Below are 12,289 nucleotides of genomic sequence, written 5' to 3' on the forward strand. Positions count from 1 at the left end.
CTCCACCTCTTTAACGAGCAAATTTCCAGAACAACTCCAGTGATTATACCACAACATAACTTGATAATTTGAAATAATAGTTTGACATATCCCAGCCTCGGGCGCTAATTATAATACTATAGAGCACAAATATTTTATTCCGGCAGAATTGCGATAGGTAAAACGACCCTATTTCGCGGTGGCTGGGGTGCGTAATACAATACGTTTTTCAACCCAATATATAATTCGATATTTGTCGAACGGAAAACTGGCGCAATTAAAATTAACGAGCTAAAACCAGCTTGTCCGAAGGTGGAGCCAGCGGAACGCTGTGATCGGGGCGATCAGCATCACCGGTTGACTGGAATACTGGGATGTTGTGTATGATTCGGATAGATTGCAAGTGAAATTACATACACGGTCAGTTGGATGGACAGCGACTCTATCGATATACCGAAACATCCGTATGAGGAGAGGAAACGTGTGAGTGGATATCGTGATATGTTTCTTTTTTAAATATAGAGAATTTCTCAGAAAGAGAAACTGGAAGAGAGAGAAGAAGGCGACGGAAAAATAAAATGAAGGGTAGTAAAACAGGTATATGGAATAGCTGGATGACAGTGCAAATATGCATTCAGTTATTCGCATGAATTCCTTGTCAAATATTCCGTGAAATGTCCTACGAAGTATTTTCTTACGGGTGGGTGTTAAGCCACTTGAATTTCCTCGAGCCAAAATTCTGCGAAAATACGCTATTGCAGGAAAGAAAAATGAAATTTTTACAACGAACGTTACGGTATATATATTCTCTAACAGTTCGAAATATCGCGAACACTTAAAAAATCCTCTCACACATCTGTGCCGAAAATTGCGAGGTGAAATTTCAACAGTTTTTACCCTCCCGAGCTGGAAATTGGTTACGGATAATCAAATTGCAATTTTTAATTGAGTTTGTTATCGATTTTCAAGTCAAGCAAATTGCGTGTAGTTACGTAAGCCCGCGGATAATTTCATCCGATTCCACTGCATTTCGAACTATGCGTTTGTTTGGATACACGATGGTCGGCTGTACAGGAAACTGGGTAAATGCGTTTCAAATTCGTTCATAACCCTGCGGGCATATACGCTTCGTAGTTACCCAACCGGCGTTCGGCAAAACGAATCTAGCTTTCGCAGCCCTCGATTTTTCCAAGGGAGAAACGAACGATGTGAAAATTTTCCTGTACATGTACAGATTCCATTGTAATTTTCATTGTGAATTCAAGATCTCGTGTAAAATTCCAAAGGTCTAGGACAATCAACCGCATAGATGCTGGTCAAGCCTTTCTAACCGCGAAGCGGCTGGTTTAATCTCGATACCCTGCACTGCAGCAATTGGCAAATTATACGAAATCGGCGGCTTTAGTCGGTAAAAAAAGTCCGGTTTAATTCAGAGCCGGTCACCCTCTCAACCGGCGTTCGTTATCCGTTTTTTACCTTTTAAAACCGAGATTAAACGAGGGACGCGCTTTTTACCAGATGAGTTTGTGTCCCGCGTCCTGTTCGGCCGAGCAGCGGAAACTCAAGTTGGAGAACGTCTGCATAAGCCGTGTATCGGAGAGACTCGAGTAGTGCAAGTCGTGGTTGAGTCAGCCGCATCTCGAGCGGCTTTTCAGGAACAGGAGGAGAGTAGGTCGTCGATGCGATCCTGCCGCTCCGCGCTCACTCAATTTCTCTCTTTTTCCTTCTGGTCTAATCCATTTGCAGAGGAAGAAAAAGGACTCGCTCGCGCGTGTATTTTCCGTCGACAAATAATACCGCGTGTATGTGCATATACGTAAATATATACGTATATACGTACACACATGTAGATGCGACTAAATATGAAACTCTCCTCCAGCTTTACGATTGGAATATTGTTTGCTTTATTTTTCAGCGACGAAACGCGGAGGGAATCACTGCGAATGTAGTATTCATAGCAAACACACAAAGTTGCATGGACGTGGAACGGGAAACGGCAATCGATTAGTCTCCGCAGTTTCGAATTGTAATGTTACAAAAGGCCAAACTACAGTTCGACCCTCTCTCCGATCGCATCTCGAGGAGAGCCACGTGCAACAAAGATGTTTTCTTACGATGCACAGACTGCAGTTCACTTTTATTGTCGCCGATGTAGGCATCTACGTATGTATGTAACTATCATGCATATAACATGCGTACATACATACCGTTCTGCAGGAGATCGCGCTATTTTACATATACACCGTACAAACTTTACGTTGAAATAAAACTTCTACGTGCGGTGCACTTGACTAAATACATATATTCCCCTAACCGTACAAACTTACAGACGGCTGAACGGATAGTGTAACGAGTATTGTCTTTCCTACTTTCTACGAGTTTGAACCACCAAGAACTCCCGCGTTTTCTTTATTAAATGTAATTTTTGGTCGATCCGTAACATAAAATTGTTAGCTGCACATACGGATCCCTTAAAATGCATGAACCTCTATTAAAAAACGACCATTCTTTCAGAGTCACGTCGAGTTGCGGTCTTTCTTTGCGGATTCGCATGGTTGTACAGTTATTTACTTCTTAAATGCGGATAGTTTCTACTGCATAACATATACTTAATGTTGATGGCAGTGAGGCAGACTTACGGACTCCACAAAATTCAGGAGACGCCGTAATGTGTTTTTGTCAGACTGTCTGAGCCCCACCGATCCGAGAGTTTCGGACACTAATAAGCCTCCGTATTATTTCCGGACCGGATCTTAGCAGCTTCCTTTCTACTCTCGGATACCAAAGAGGGGAAATAAGACCTAAAAAGTGCCAGCGGGAGATCTGTTTGAATAAAATTCCCTTCGAGGAATCACGCCGGTTGGTTTACTTCACGGAAAGTCTGTTTCAGTCATGTCTGCTCGTTTACCTGGGCAGAGAATAACTGCAATCAGAAAAAAAGGATAACAAAGCAATAAATGTCCGAGACTCGGATGATTTTCTCTGTATTTGATTTGGTTGCAATTTTAGCTGCGCACGATTCAATTACCAGGTCAAGTAAGTCCACTAATAAACTCAATTTAAAGCTGTAAGATGTACAAGTTTGGAATAAAATTGTTAGTGAAAACTTAAAAGACGGTTAGCGAATCTATTTAAACTCACTGCCAACGAAGTATCGACTATCATTGATTGCACTTGCATTTCGTTAGTTCACATCGAGTTGCGAGCATAGAACAACTTGCACGACTCTGAGCAAAGTGTAGCTCTGAACCGGCCTCATTTTGTAAAACCTTATCTTGAGGATACTTTCTCCGAGTGCTTTTGTAGACATGGCATCAAAAGGAGGGCTGAAAAGAAGAAAAAGACCCAGTTGAGAGCGAAGAGTGACGAACAAATCAGCGAGGTACATTAACAACGAGACGTCTTGATTTCTCACCGGTGTTTATTCTCGTATTTTAATAAAGTCTAGATTCGATGGATTTCAGATCCCAGACGTGTCAAGCCTTACTTTTAATATCTTTAGACCACAACTGCCTTTATGAAAGAGATTTTGAAACCGACGAGTAGCGAAGTGGATTTAAATTTATTATAACCAAGTGTTGGTAAAAGTTTGCAAAGTGTTTTAGGTAAAATGAGAGAGGCTGGAATTCAGTAAGCACGTTTTTCGCGAGGCAATTTATTTCTCTTGACAATATCTGGAATCTTTCTTATCTGAACGGATGTTAAATTTAATCTTCCGTAACGCGATAGGAAAAAGATCAACTCGTTCGTGAGAGTAACTTGGATAGCTGAGGAAACTGTTGAGCTTTTATACTCGGTAGTGGACCTTTCTCACCCTGTTGTCGCAAAATCCACCATTAGATCCCAAGCTCCTGTCGTTGGGTACGTGACAACAACTCTGCGAATAATTAATCACCGACAATTCCGGCTCAAAGAAACTCTTCGAGCTTCTCGTTTGATTGAAAAAAAGTTGAAGACGTATTTGAAAAAGTCGCAAGCTCGTGCAAATAACATTATACGCTTGGCCGGCTTGCGGAACTGCGCGGAGAGGTGAAAAACGGGTCGAAGAAGTTACCCAAAGCCAAAAATTTTTACTCGCGAAGACGGGTTACACAATTGAGCGGATAACCGGAGCCAATGAGGCGTTAGTTACGCGGAAAATGTCCAATCCCTTTGCGTCATCGATAAGGAGGCCTTATGCCTCTTTCAAGCGATAGTCCGCTGCATAAGTCACACCCCAGAAACCCGAATCGACATCCTCTTCGCACCCGTTGGATATCCACCGCAGCTCCTTTCGCTTTGCCTATTCGAACCTCCGCTGGCGGTGCAGAACGCACGAAATGACTCCTCCTTTCTTCACACGCCATGATCTCGGATTAGCATTAACCTAGAAAAAGGTAAAGTTGGTATAAAAGGAACCGTGGACGTGGCCGTCGTAAAACTGAAAGCTGTTGACGCGCCAAAATACCGCGAAAACCTATGAAAAAAGGTGCAAACGTTTAACAATCGAATTTCTCAACGTGAGGCGCGCTGTCGACTGAAAATCTCAAGCCGTTGCCCGACCCTATACGAAGATTCAATCTTGGGTTTGATTTCGACCTTATTTCTGACTTGAAACACCAAGTTTTGGGGTGAGTGAACGAAACAGCTGGAACAGCCAAAAAATGAAAAATACACAGTTTGAAAAAAAAGTTTATAAATCTGGCAGGTGATGTGACTCAAAGAGGGCAGATGCTTTGTATGTTTGATTCCGTTATTCCAAGTGTGAGGCACCTTATTATACGTGTGGCGCAGCCGGAGCTATTTTCCCCAGAAACAAGTGCAGGGAACAGGAGAAAATATTGGCAATTCATCTCTTCGAGGGAAAACTTATGCGGAACTCCGAAGGCAATCAAAAATACGGAGCAATTTCTGCTAGAACTCGAGAGTTCACCCGTCTACCCTTATTTCTCTCTCTCTCTCTCTCTCTCTCTCTAGCTCCCTTTCTCTTTTCCTAGTTCTTTTTCTTTTCACTTTTTTTACCGACCAACTTTCGGCATATACGTTATTTTTTTTAAACGTTTTCCCTGGTTCGATTTTCAAAGAGTCAAACTGCGTTTGGAGAAAAAAAATGGAAACAACATCCATGTATTAATGAAAGTACTAGACACAAAGTTCAACGACCCGAACCGTCCCGAGCACACATTCGCAGGATCAAAACATCATTGTTTATCGAGGATGTAGAGGGGCGGCGGTGGTTCGTGAGAACGGGTTAATTGTCACCCGATGACTACGGCCATTACCCTCGTCGACGGTCGTTATCCTTCGGCAACATCCGGCATCTCCCGATCAATTAACTCGAGTTGCAAGACATGAAATGGCTGGTAACAAGCGCTTCATGGTTTGTTATAAGACCCGCAGAAAAGACGAGGCTTCAAGTAGCAGGAATAAACGGTACATTCAGCCCCGGAAAGAAGCCGCAGCTCAAGAGCTGTAGGGAAATCTAAAAGGCGAGAAGATTGTTTTGTCAAACAATCCGAACAGATACGACAATATCATATCGCACCTTTAATTTCCCTGGAAGTGGTAATTTTATGCACGTTATTTGAGGTTCATTTCTGTTTTGTACCTACTTGATTTTCGAATGAACATTCTGGCACTTGCTTGGTTCTCGGGTTACACTTGAAGCTATTCTGGGCTTATGTCCACGTAGAAAGGACAGCTGAGAACTCATCATGGCGAACTTTGAACCCCGCAAAAGTGCTGAGATTATACCAGAATTTGAAAATGTAGATCATCACCACCTTCACTGAGATCGCCTGTGCATTCAGCGATATCCACTCACGTTCCAGACATCTGGATGATTTTTGCTTCTTGCAATTCGTGCCGATGAATCTCATGGGTCCAGACATCCAGGAAAAATGTTATCGTGATTTTCGAAAGGGACCCTAGAAATAAGGTTGACATGCAAGTTTGAAACTGTGAAATATAGAAGGGAAATCATGACCTTCAAAATTTTTGTTGGTTTTTTACTCACAAGCCTCTCAAGATGATGACATAATGACAAGAATACTAAGTTTGACTTACGTACACGTATATCTATTGAAACACGAACTTTAGATTGTGATTCTTAGGTATCTCAGGATCGATTTGTGATGGAAGAAATCGTCGTACTATCTACAGATCAATTCCGCCCTAGTAAAATCGTATATTCACAGTTGAATATTGATTTTAGTCACGTTTCATCGGGCCCTCGCATCCTTCGGTGATGTCTGTCATGGTACATTTTGCATGCATATATTCTAGGACTCGTGACTTACAAGTAGGTAGCAAACTTCTGAATACAGTGGTGTGTTACATATGGATGTTTCGTTCTGGAACCTGACACGTCGTCTCAACTAACAATCAAGGTAATTGAATGGCTAATTGTTCTGTCAAGTGTTGCGCAGAGTTCACCACGATTTCATCGGGGCAGGGTTGAAATTACGAATTGGAAAAGCTTCAAGAACGTCGAATTCCGAATTGTGCTATGCGTCGTCTAGTATCTGGAAAATAATGTATGGCTCGCGCATGAATCAACGTTGAAAAATAATTTCAAATGTCTAATTGTAAAATGTTCGCCAATTATTCAGCTTGTTTCTACCTTCCGTGGAAACTCGATCCATGAATTCATCAATTCTTGCTCCATTCCGAACGAATTTAGGATCGTGTTTGGCAGTAGTCGTGCACCCATATTGCCTACTCAATAGTGCCGAGGGTTCAGCTTGAGGTCTGGTAAGGCAAAGGATAACTGGCCTTTCCGTACCACTTCGCCCATGCTAACTTGAGTCGAGTTTTGATTACACTCGAAGCGTATCGTCCGAAATTAATTAATAACTTCGCGGACTACATTAAATTCTACATTGGCGCCTCCCATGGTTACTCCGACAGGAGTCCAGACCAGTTAATAATACCTAGGTAGGCGAACAATATCAGTCTAGTTAATAGCACTGCAATCTTTGTCTGTCACGAAAAAACTGCACACCGAAGTTAAATAATTATAACTGCAATTGAAATACTATTACCTTTACAGGTTATGAAAATTCGACCCGCGATACCTTTTTTATGTAACTTTAACGGCAGCTTTGGCCATCGAGTAAGTAAAGCCAACAAAAGGCAGTTAAGAACGCGGAGAAACTTTTCGGGGTGTTAAATAAACTTTGCGCGGTAGTTATTTCATAGCAAGATAAAGTTTTCCGAACCAAGCATGTGTGAATGTCCTGATCGAAGTCGAGCTTCGTTAATTTTCATAACACGAGAGGATAAGTGGCTAAGTCCTGTTGTTCTGGCTAATAATCTCACCGACTGATAACGATGTAGAGATTGGACGGTGAAACAACTGTTGGCACAGCCAGCACTCTCAAAAAGTCCATGTCGCACGTGCATGAAAAGCTCGGTTCGCGTTCTCCATGGTAATAGAGAACCCGGAGCAGGCTTTCCACTCGAATCGAGACGCTTCGATCCGTCGTCGGACTTTGATCAACGTCAGTGCAAATGCAAGGCGACAAAGCTCTGACTGATATCTGTATCCACGTATCTATTTACGTGATAAAACGGCGTTGCGGTTTATTCGAGCACCCTGAACGGGAAAAGCAATTCGTTTAAAGGAGCTGCAGCTGCAGCAGCCGGAGTACGTACGAGTGTAGATTTCTATAGAGGAGAGATAACGATCCTGAATCAGTATTCACGAAGAGAACTACAAAAGGCTGCGTCAATGACTGTTAATAAGCCTGCAGTTAAATTTTTGGCATTTCCTAAGAGTCGGCCTGGCGTGTTAATGCATCGAAAAAGGGTGCTTTTCATTCGCGAGTGACATCCGTAAAGAAATCCCTGGTGTCTAATTGAGAGCCGAGTCAGGGGTTTGGGAGTATTTCTGTGGATGAGAGTGCTAATGAGTCTCTCCTGGTTACGGGTCTAAATTGCAAAGGCACGGGGCTCCGAACCTCTTCCCTCTACAGCATCGCGATTTCTTCCGTGTCTTCACCCTCCTGCATCTCGTTAAGCGAGCGTGAGCCTTGAATCGAGCCTGGTAAGTAAATCCAGGAAGCGTCGGTGGGATTAAACTGAGGATAAAAATTATTCTTATTAGGGTCACGACTGGCGTCTACCTTTGACCGCGTTTAGAAGAGGGTTGGATACTTTCCTTCGGAGGGTCTCCTCAGCATCCGGTTTCGCCTGTAGCTCCTCGAGGTCATAGTTCCGCGTCACAGGGGTGGAGAAGACAAATGAAGGACGTTGGATCTCACTGATAAATTGCCTATTAGCTTAATTAAGTTTCGTACAGAAATAGTAGCTGGCTCCGAGGTTCACCGTGATTCTGCACGCATCTGGTTGCTGATGAGAGATCGACTGTACAGTTACAGAGAGTGAAAGAAGTTCTGAGAAATACCTTTTTCGCATCCTCCAGCGTCGGTGATCCTGACGCGCCAGAAATCGTGGGCGAGTGCAGCCCAGCCCATGCCCATCCCAATCTTTCTTGATCCTTGGACTCTGGGTTGGATAGATAGCGAGCTTTGAGCTATGCGCGATGGATGAACTGGATAGGCACTATCTGGTCAGTATCACGAACTACTTTGATCTCTATAACCGGAGCTGCGCTCCTTCTTTGAAAATGCTTGACCCGCGTCAAGCTGTACATCCAATAAGCCGCAGTTTAATTAAACTAGGTTTAAACCTAACTCTCGAAGGACGGCATCGGCGGCGTACTTCCGAAACTGTACCTAAATCGATTATCGAACTTGCCTCGTAACTGCACTGTAAGCGATTACTGTTTTATACCGTACTATATACGGCTTTACGCCACCAGCTGCTCTGTGTGCGCGACGGCCTCTCGTACGTGTTTCTCAAAATCTGTGTACGTGTCTGTAGGACATTAAGTACACTTGCTAATCGCATTAACATCGACCAGCAATGGCCATATTGGAACGCGAGTAACTTCGACTACTCCCACACAACGTCGCCACTCTGGTTGCTACGCCTCACGTCCTAATAACGCGCGTACCTGCCTTTACTTGTCAAGGGTGTATTCTTGTCTATAGGTGTGAGACTGTAATGCGCACAACCCCAACACGCCTTGGCGTGTGTGCGTGAGGCTGCTCAATCGCTTTACGCAGTTCACGCTAAAATGTCTGGAACAAAATTTGAATTGGTCATAGATTCGCAGTATTCATTAAAGGGGCAGTGTAATACGAAAATTAAATATTGACATTAGGTTTTCACACTTAATTTTTATACTTCAGGTGTCGTTTCGTTGTTTTTTTTTTATAAGTATATTTGTACATTGGTATCGAATCGAAGTAATTCAATCGACGTTTGTTGGTTGTATTATTGAATGACCAGAACGAAAAATAACGTATAAACTACTCGAGTTTACGATGATAATTTATGAATCATAATATTTGCGAAGTAACGTTTGTGCGATTTCCATATCTGCCAACGTTGTGCAAAGCAAACGAAATCTTCGGAAGAGATATTATTTTCGTTTGGATGAAATTGATCGGGCAACAATATTCAGTTCGGCTTTTATAAGCCGGGAAGAATTGAAGCAGCTGGCGCGGCAAGTACCGTCTAATTACAGGGAGATTCGGAAATGTTCTCGTTGTGCATAAATTACATAGCAATGTCAGTCAAACGAGTTAGAAGACTTCGACTCTGTGTCAAGTCTTGTGTACGATCGGTTAAGAAATTACGCGATGGAGTTTGCATCGTGTCGAGGTGACTTCAGGCAGCGATGCGGGTGATTGGTGGACGTGGTTAAGGAATAAGGACCGAACTAAGGGTAATCTCGACTAGGCTGGCATTAATGGTCGGCCGCTTTCCTACCCTAATTAACCTTAATTCTAATTAACTAAACTCTCAGTTAAAACTAACCTTTCGCTAATGCGCGAGGATATCATAAGATATAATTAATTGTAAACCTCTTGTTTACTCAAATGCTTTCTCGCGACATTCGCGTTCCAATCTTCGCCCCAGCCTCGCGGATAAATGCTTAAGGCCATTTTAGGCACGTAATTAATTTCTTCTTCCTTTATTTCAATCGATTCGTAAATCCAGCCTGGCCACCTTCTCGGACTTTAACCCTTGTGTAAGTAAATCCGTACGATATACATACCTGTATACCTATATCTTTCGTACAGCAGTAATTGAAGAGCAACACTGTCGGATTAACACGACAGCAATTAAAATCTGAGAGGAATTTACCGGCCCAGAGTAAAATGGCGTAGCCAACCGGTACAGATATACTCACCCATAGTCACACACCCGTCGACTTGGTTGCCCCGGACTTTAGATTTAGATTGACGCGTTCAACGATACCACGAGGGTGAGTTTCGGCCCCCGCTGACACTTCGGAGTACTTAATGCTGCCGCCTGTCCAGCGTAATATATGTCACGAAATGCCCCTGACGCGACGGTTCCTTTTTCCCTTTATCTTCTCTCAGGGTCATTGGTTCACTCCTGCCGTACACGTCTCGCCAGTCATATTACACACCTTCGAAAGTCCCAAACGGCCGGACGTATCAGCGTGCAACCGCCGGTATATTACGCTGTAAGAAAAATGGTACATAATTTTCACCGCCATCTGCACTATGAGGCATTTATTTCACGTAGAAGGACACGCTTTTTCAAAATTTCTGGTTACGCTCAGGGTGGATGGGAGCGGAGGAAAGGAAAGGAGAGGAGAGGAGAGAACGTGAGAGCAACTTCACGAGAGTATGATTTAGTGAGGCTACCTTGGAGTGCTGGGTTATACAAATCACATTTTGGGCAAGCAAGCCTCTTGCTTGTCCTCGGACGAAGGAGGACGAGAGTGAGAGAGGGTCGCGAGGAAGCGAGGAAGCAAGGAAGTAAGGAGGAGCTCGGATGGATCGCGGTGGGGTTCGGTGCGAAAGCTCTTGAAAGCAACGCCGGAGAGAGGGACGAGATGACTGGAGATGCCTCCGGGTTAAAACGTTACCCTGCGGCATACCCAATTCCATCCGTCAACCCAGAACTCGCGGTGCTTCCCTGCCGACGAAGAGGACAAGCATACTCAAGCACCCGTAAGTTTACTCATTCCACAAGGATAAAATCAACGCCGCGACGTTTTGATATGATATTTAACTACCGGGTGGTTGAACTTTTGTCTCAATTTGCTGCAAGCAAGTCAAAAGTAAACGAGTCTGAGATTTTGTACAAGCTGATTGATCGTTAAACGACCGTTAATCCAAACTTTTGATCAGAGGTAATAACTGAACGTACTTTTTTATTTGCAAAGCTAATAAAGTAAAGGAAATATTTGAGACTTGGGTGAAAAAAATTTGTTAAAACTATATATATACGAATATTCATCCCCGAGCGCAATATTGATTGAAAGAAGTTACTTTATCCCAGGATTGAAGGTACAATAAGATCTGAGCTTATAAGTAGATTCGTGAAATACGCGTCGATTTCTATATGTATCATCATCTAGGTACGAGTGCGATTATCCCATCGATAAAACGTGTACATATATAGATCGAAAAAATCAATTCCGGACGTCGCACCGTGGCTACATATTACGGATTATTTTTTCCATCTCCTGACAAATTGGTGGCAAACCTAAACTTATTTCCGGTTATTTGCGATATCGATGCGGAGATGGTGTCCTATCCGATGGTTGGTTAGCCTTGAAACGCGTTTCGATTCAGGCTGGACGATATTTGTCACCGGGTGTTAGACACAGATCGAATAAAATTCTGAAACTTGATGTGGAATTCATTCTGTTCTTCAAATAAAGCTTAGGTGTAATAAAGTATAGGTATAGGTATCGTCGCGGACGCGCGTGAAGTCGATATTGAACACAGTGTTATTCATTTATTCATTTATTCATTTGCTTATTTATGTATTTTTTAGCTCGATGGACGAAAGATAGCCGGCCCAGTCTCTTGATGTTCGTGAGCGAAACCTCCGGAGATTTTTTCGACGAAGCCGAGGCTTCGCTGTTCTATTTCGGTCTGGCATCCTGCAGCCCAAGCTATTCGTCTTAAACCGCGGCAGCGCCCAGCGACAGCGAAATATGTTCCGAAAAACGTGGAGAAATAAAAACAGAAACAATCCAGCAACGATACATATATTTATATTATCGAGTTGAATTATTTATGAGCGAAGTATAATGAATAATTCGTACTATTTTCTCTTTTATTCTATTTTTATTCTTTTCATTTTTTTCCCTTCTGCACCGGTTGTTACAGAGCGTGAAACATGGAAGCATTGGAATATTATTTTACTCGGATATAAAACGACAGGGGGATAAATATCTGCCAATTTACGTGAGGTGAAGGAAAACGGAAGAAGA

The 12,289-nt window shown here is 42.9% G+C and overlaps 1 protein-coding gene across 2 annotated transcripts in view; it reads right to left on the reverse strand.

Annotated features, from left to right (window-relative positions):
- Window positions 1-10,494, reverse strand: part of LOC124184325 (lachesin-like) — a 60,534-nt gene extending 50,040 nt beyond the window's left edge. For both annotated transcript variants that reach the window (XM_046573897.1, XM_046573898.1), the window contains exon 1: window positions 10,223-10,494. The gene's annotated coding sequence lies outside the window, so the exon portion shown is untranslated. The remainder of the gene's footprint in view (window positions 1-10,222) is intronic.
- Window positions 10,495-12,289: the final 1,795 nt, after the last annotated feature.

This window comes from Neodiprion fabricii, chromosome 6, assembly GCF_021155785.1.
Source record: "Neodiprion fabricii isolate iyNeoFabr1 chromosome 6, iyNeoFabr1.1, whole genome shotgun sequence".
NCBI classification, from domain to species: Eukaryota; Metazoa; Arthropoda; class Insecta; order Hymenoptera; family Diprionidae; genus Neodiprion; species Neodiprion fabricii.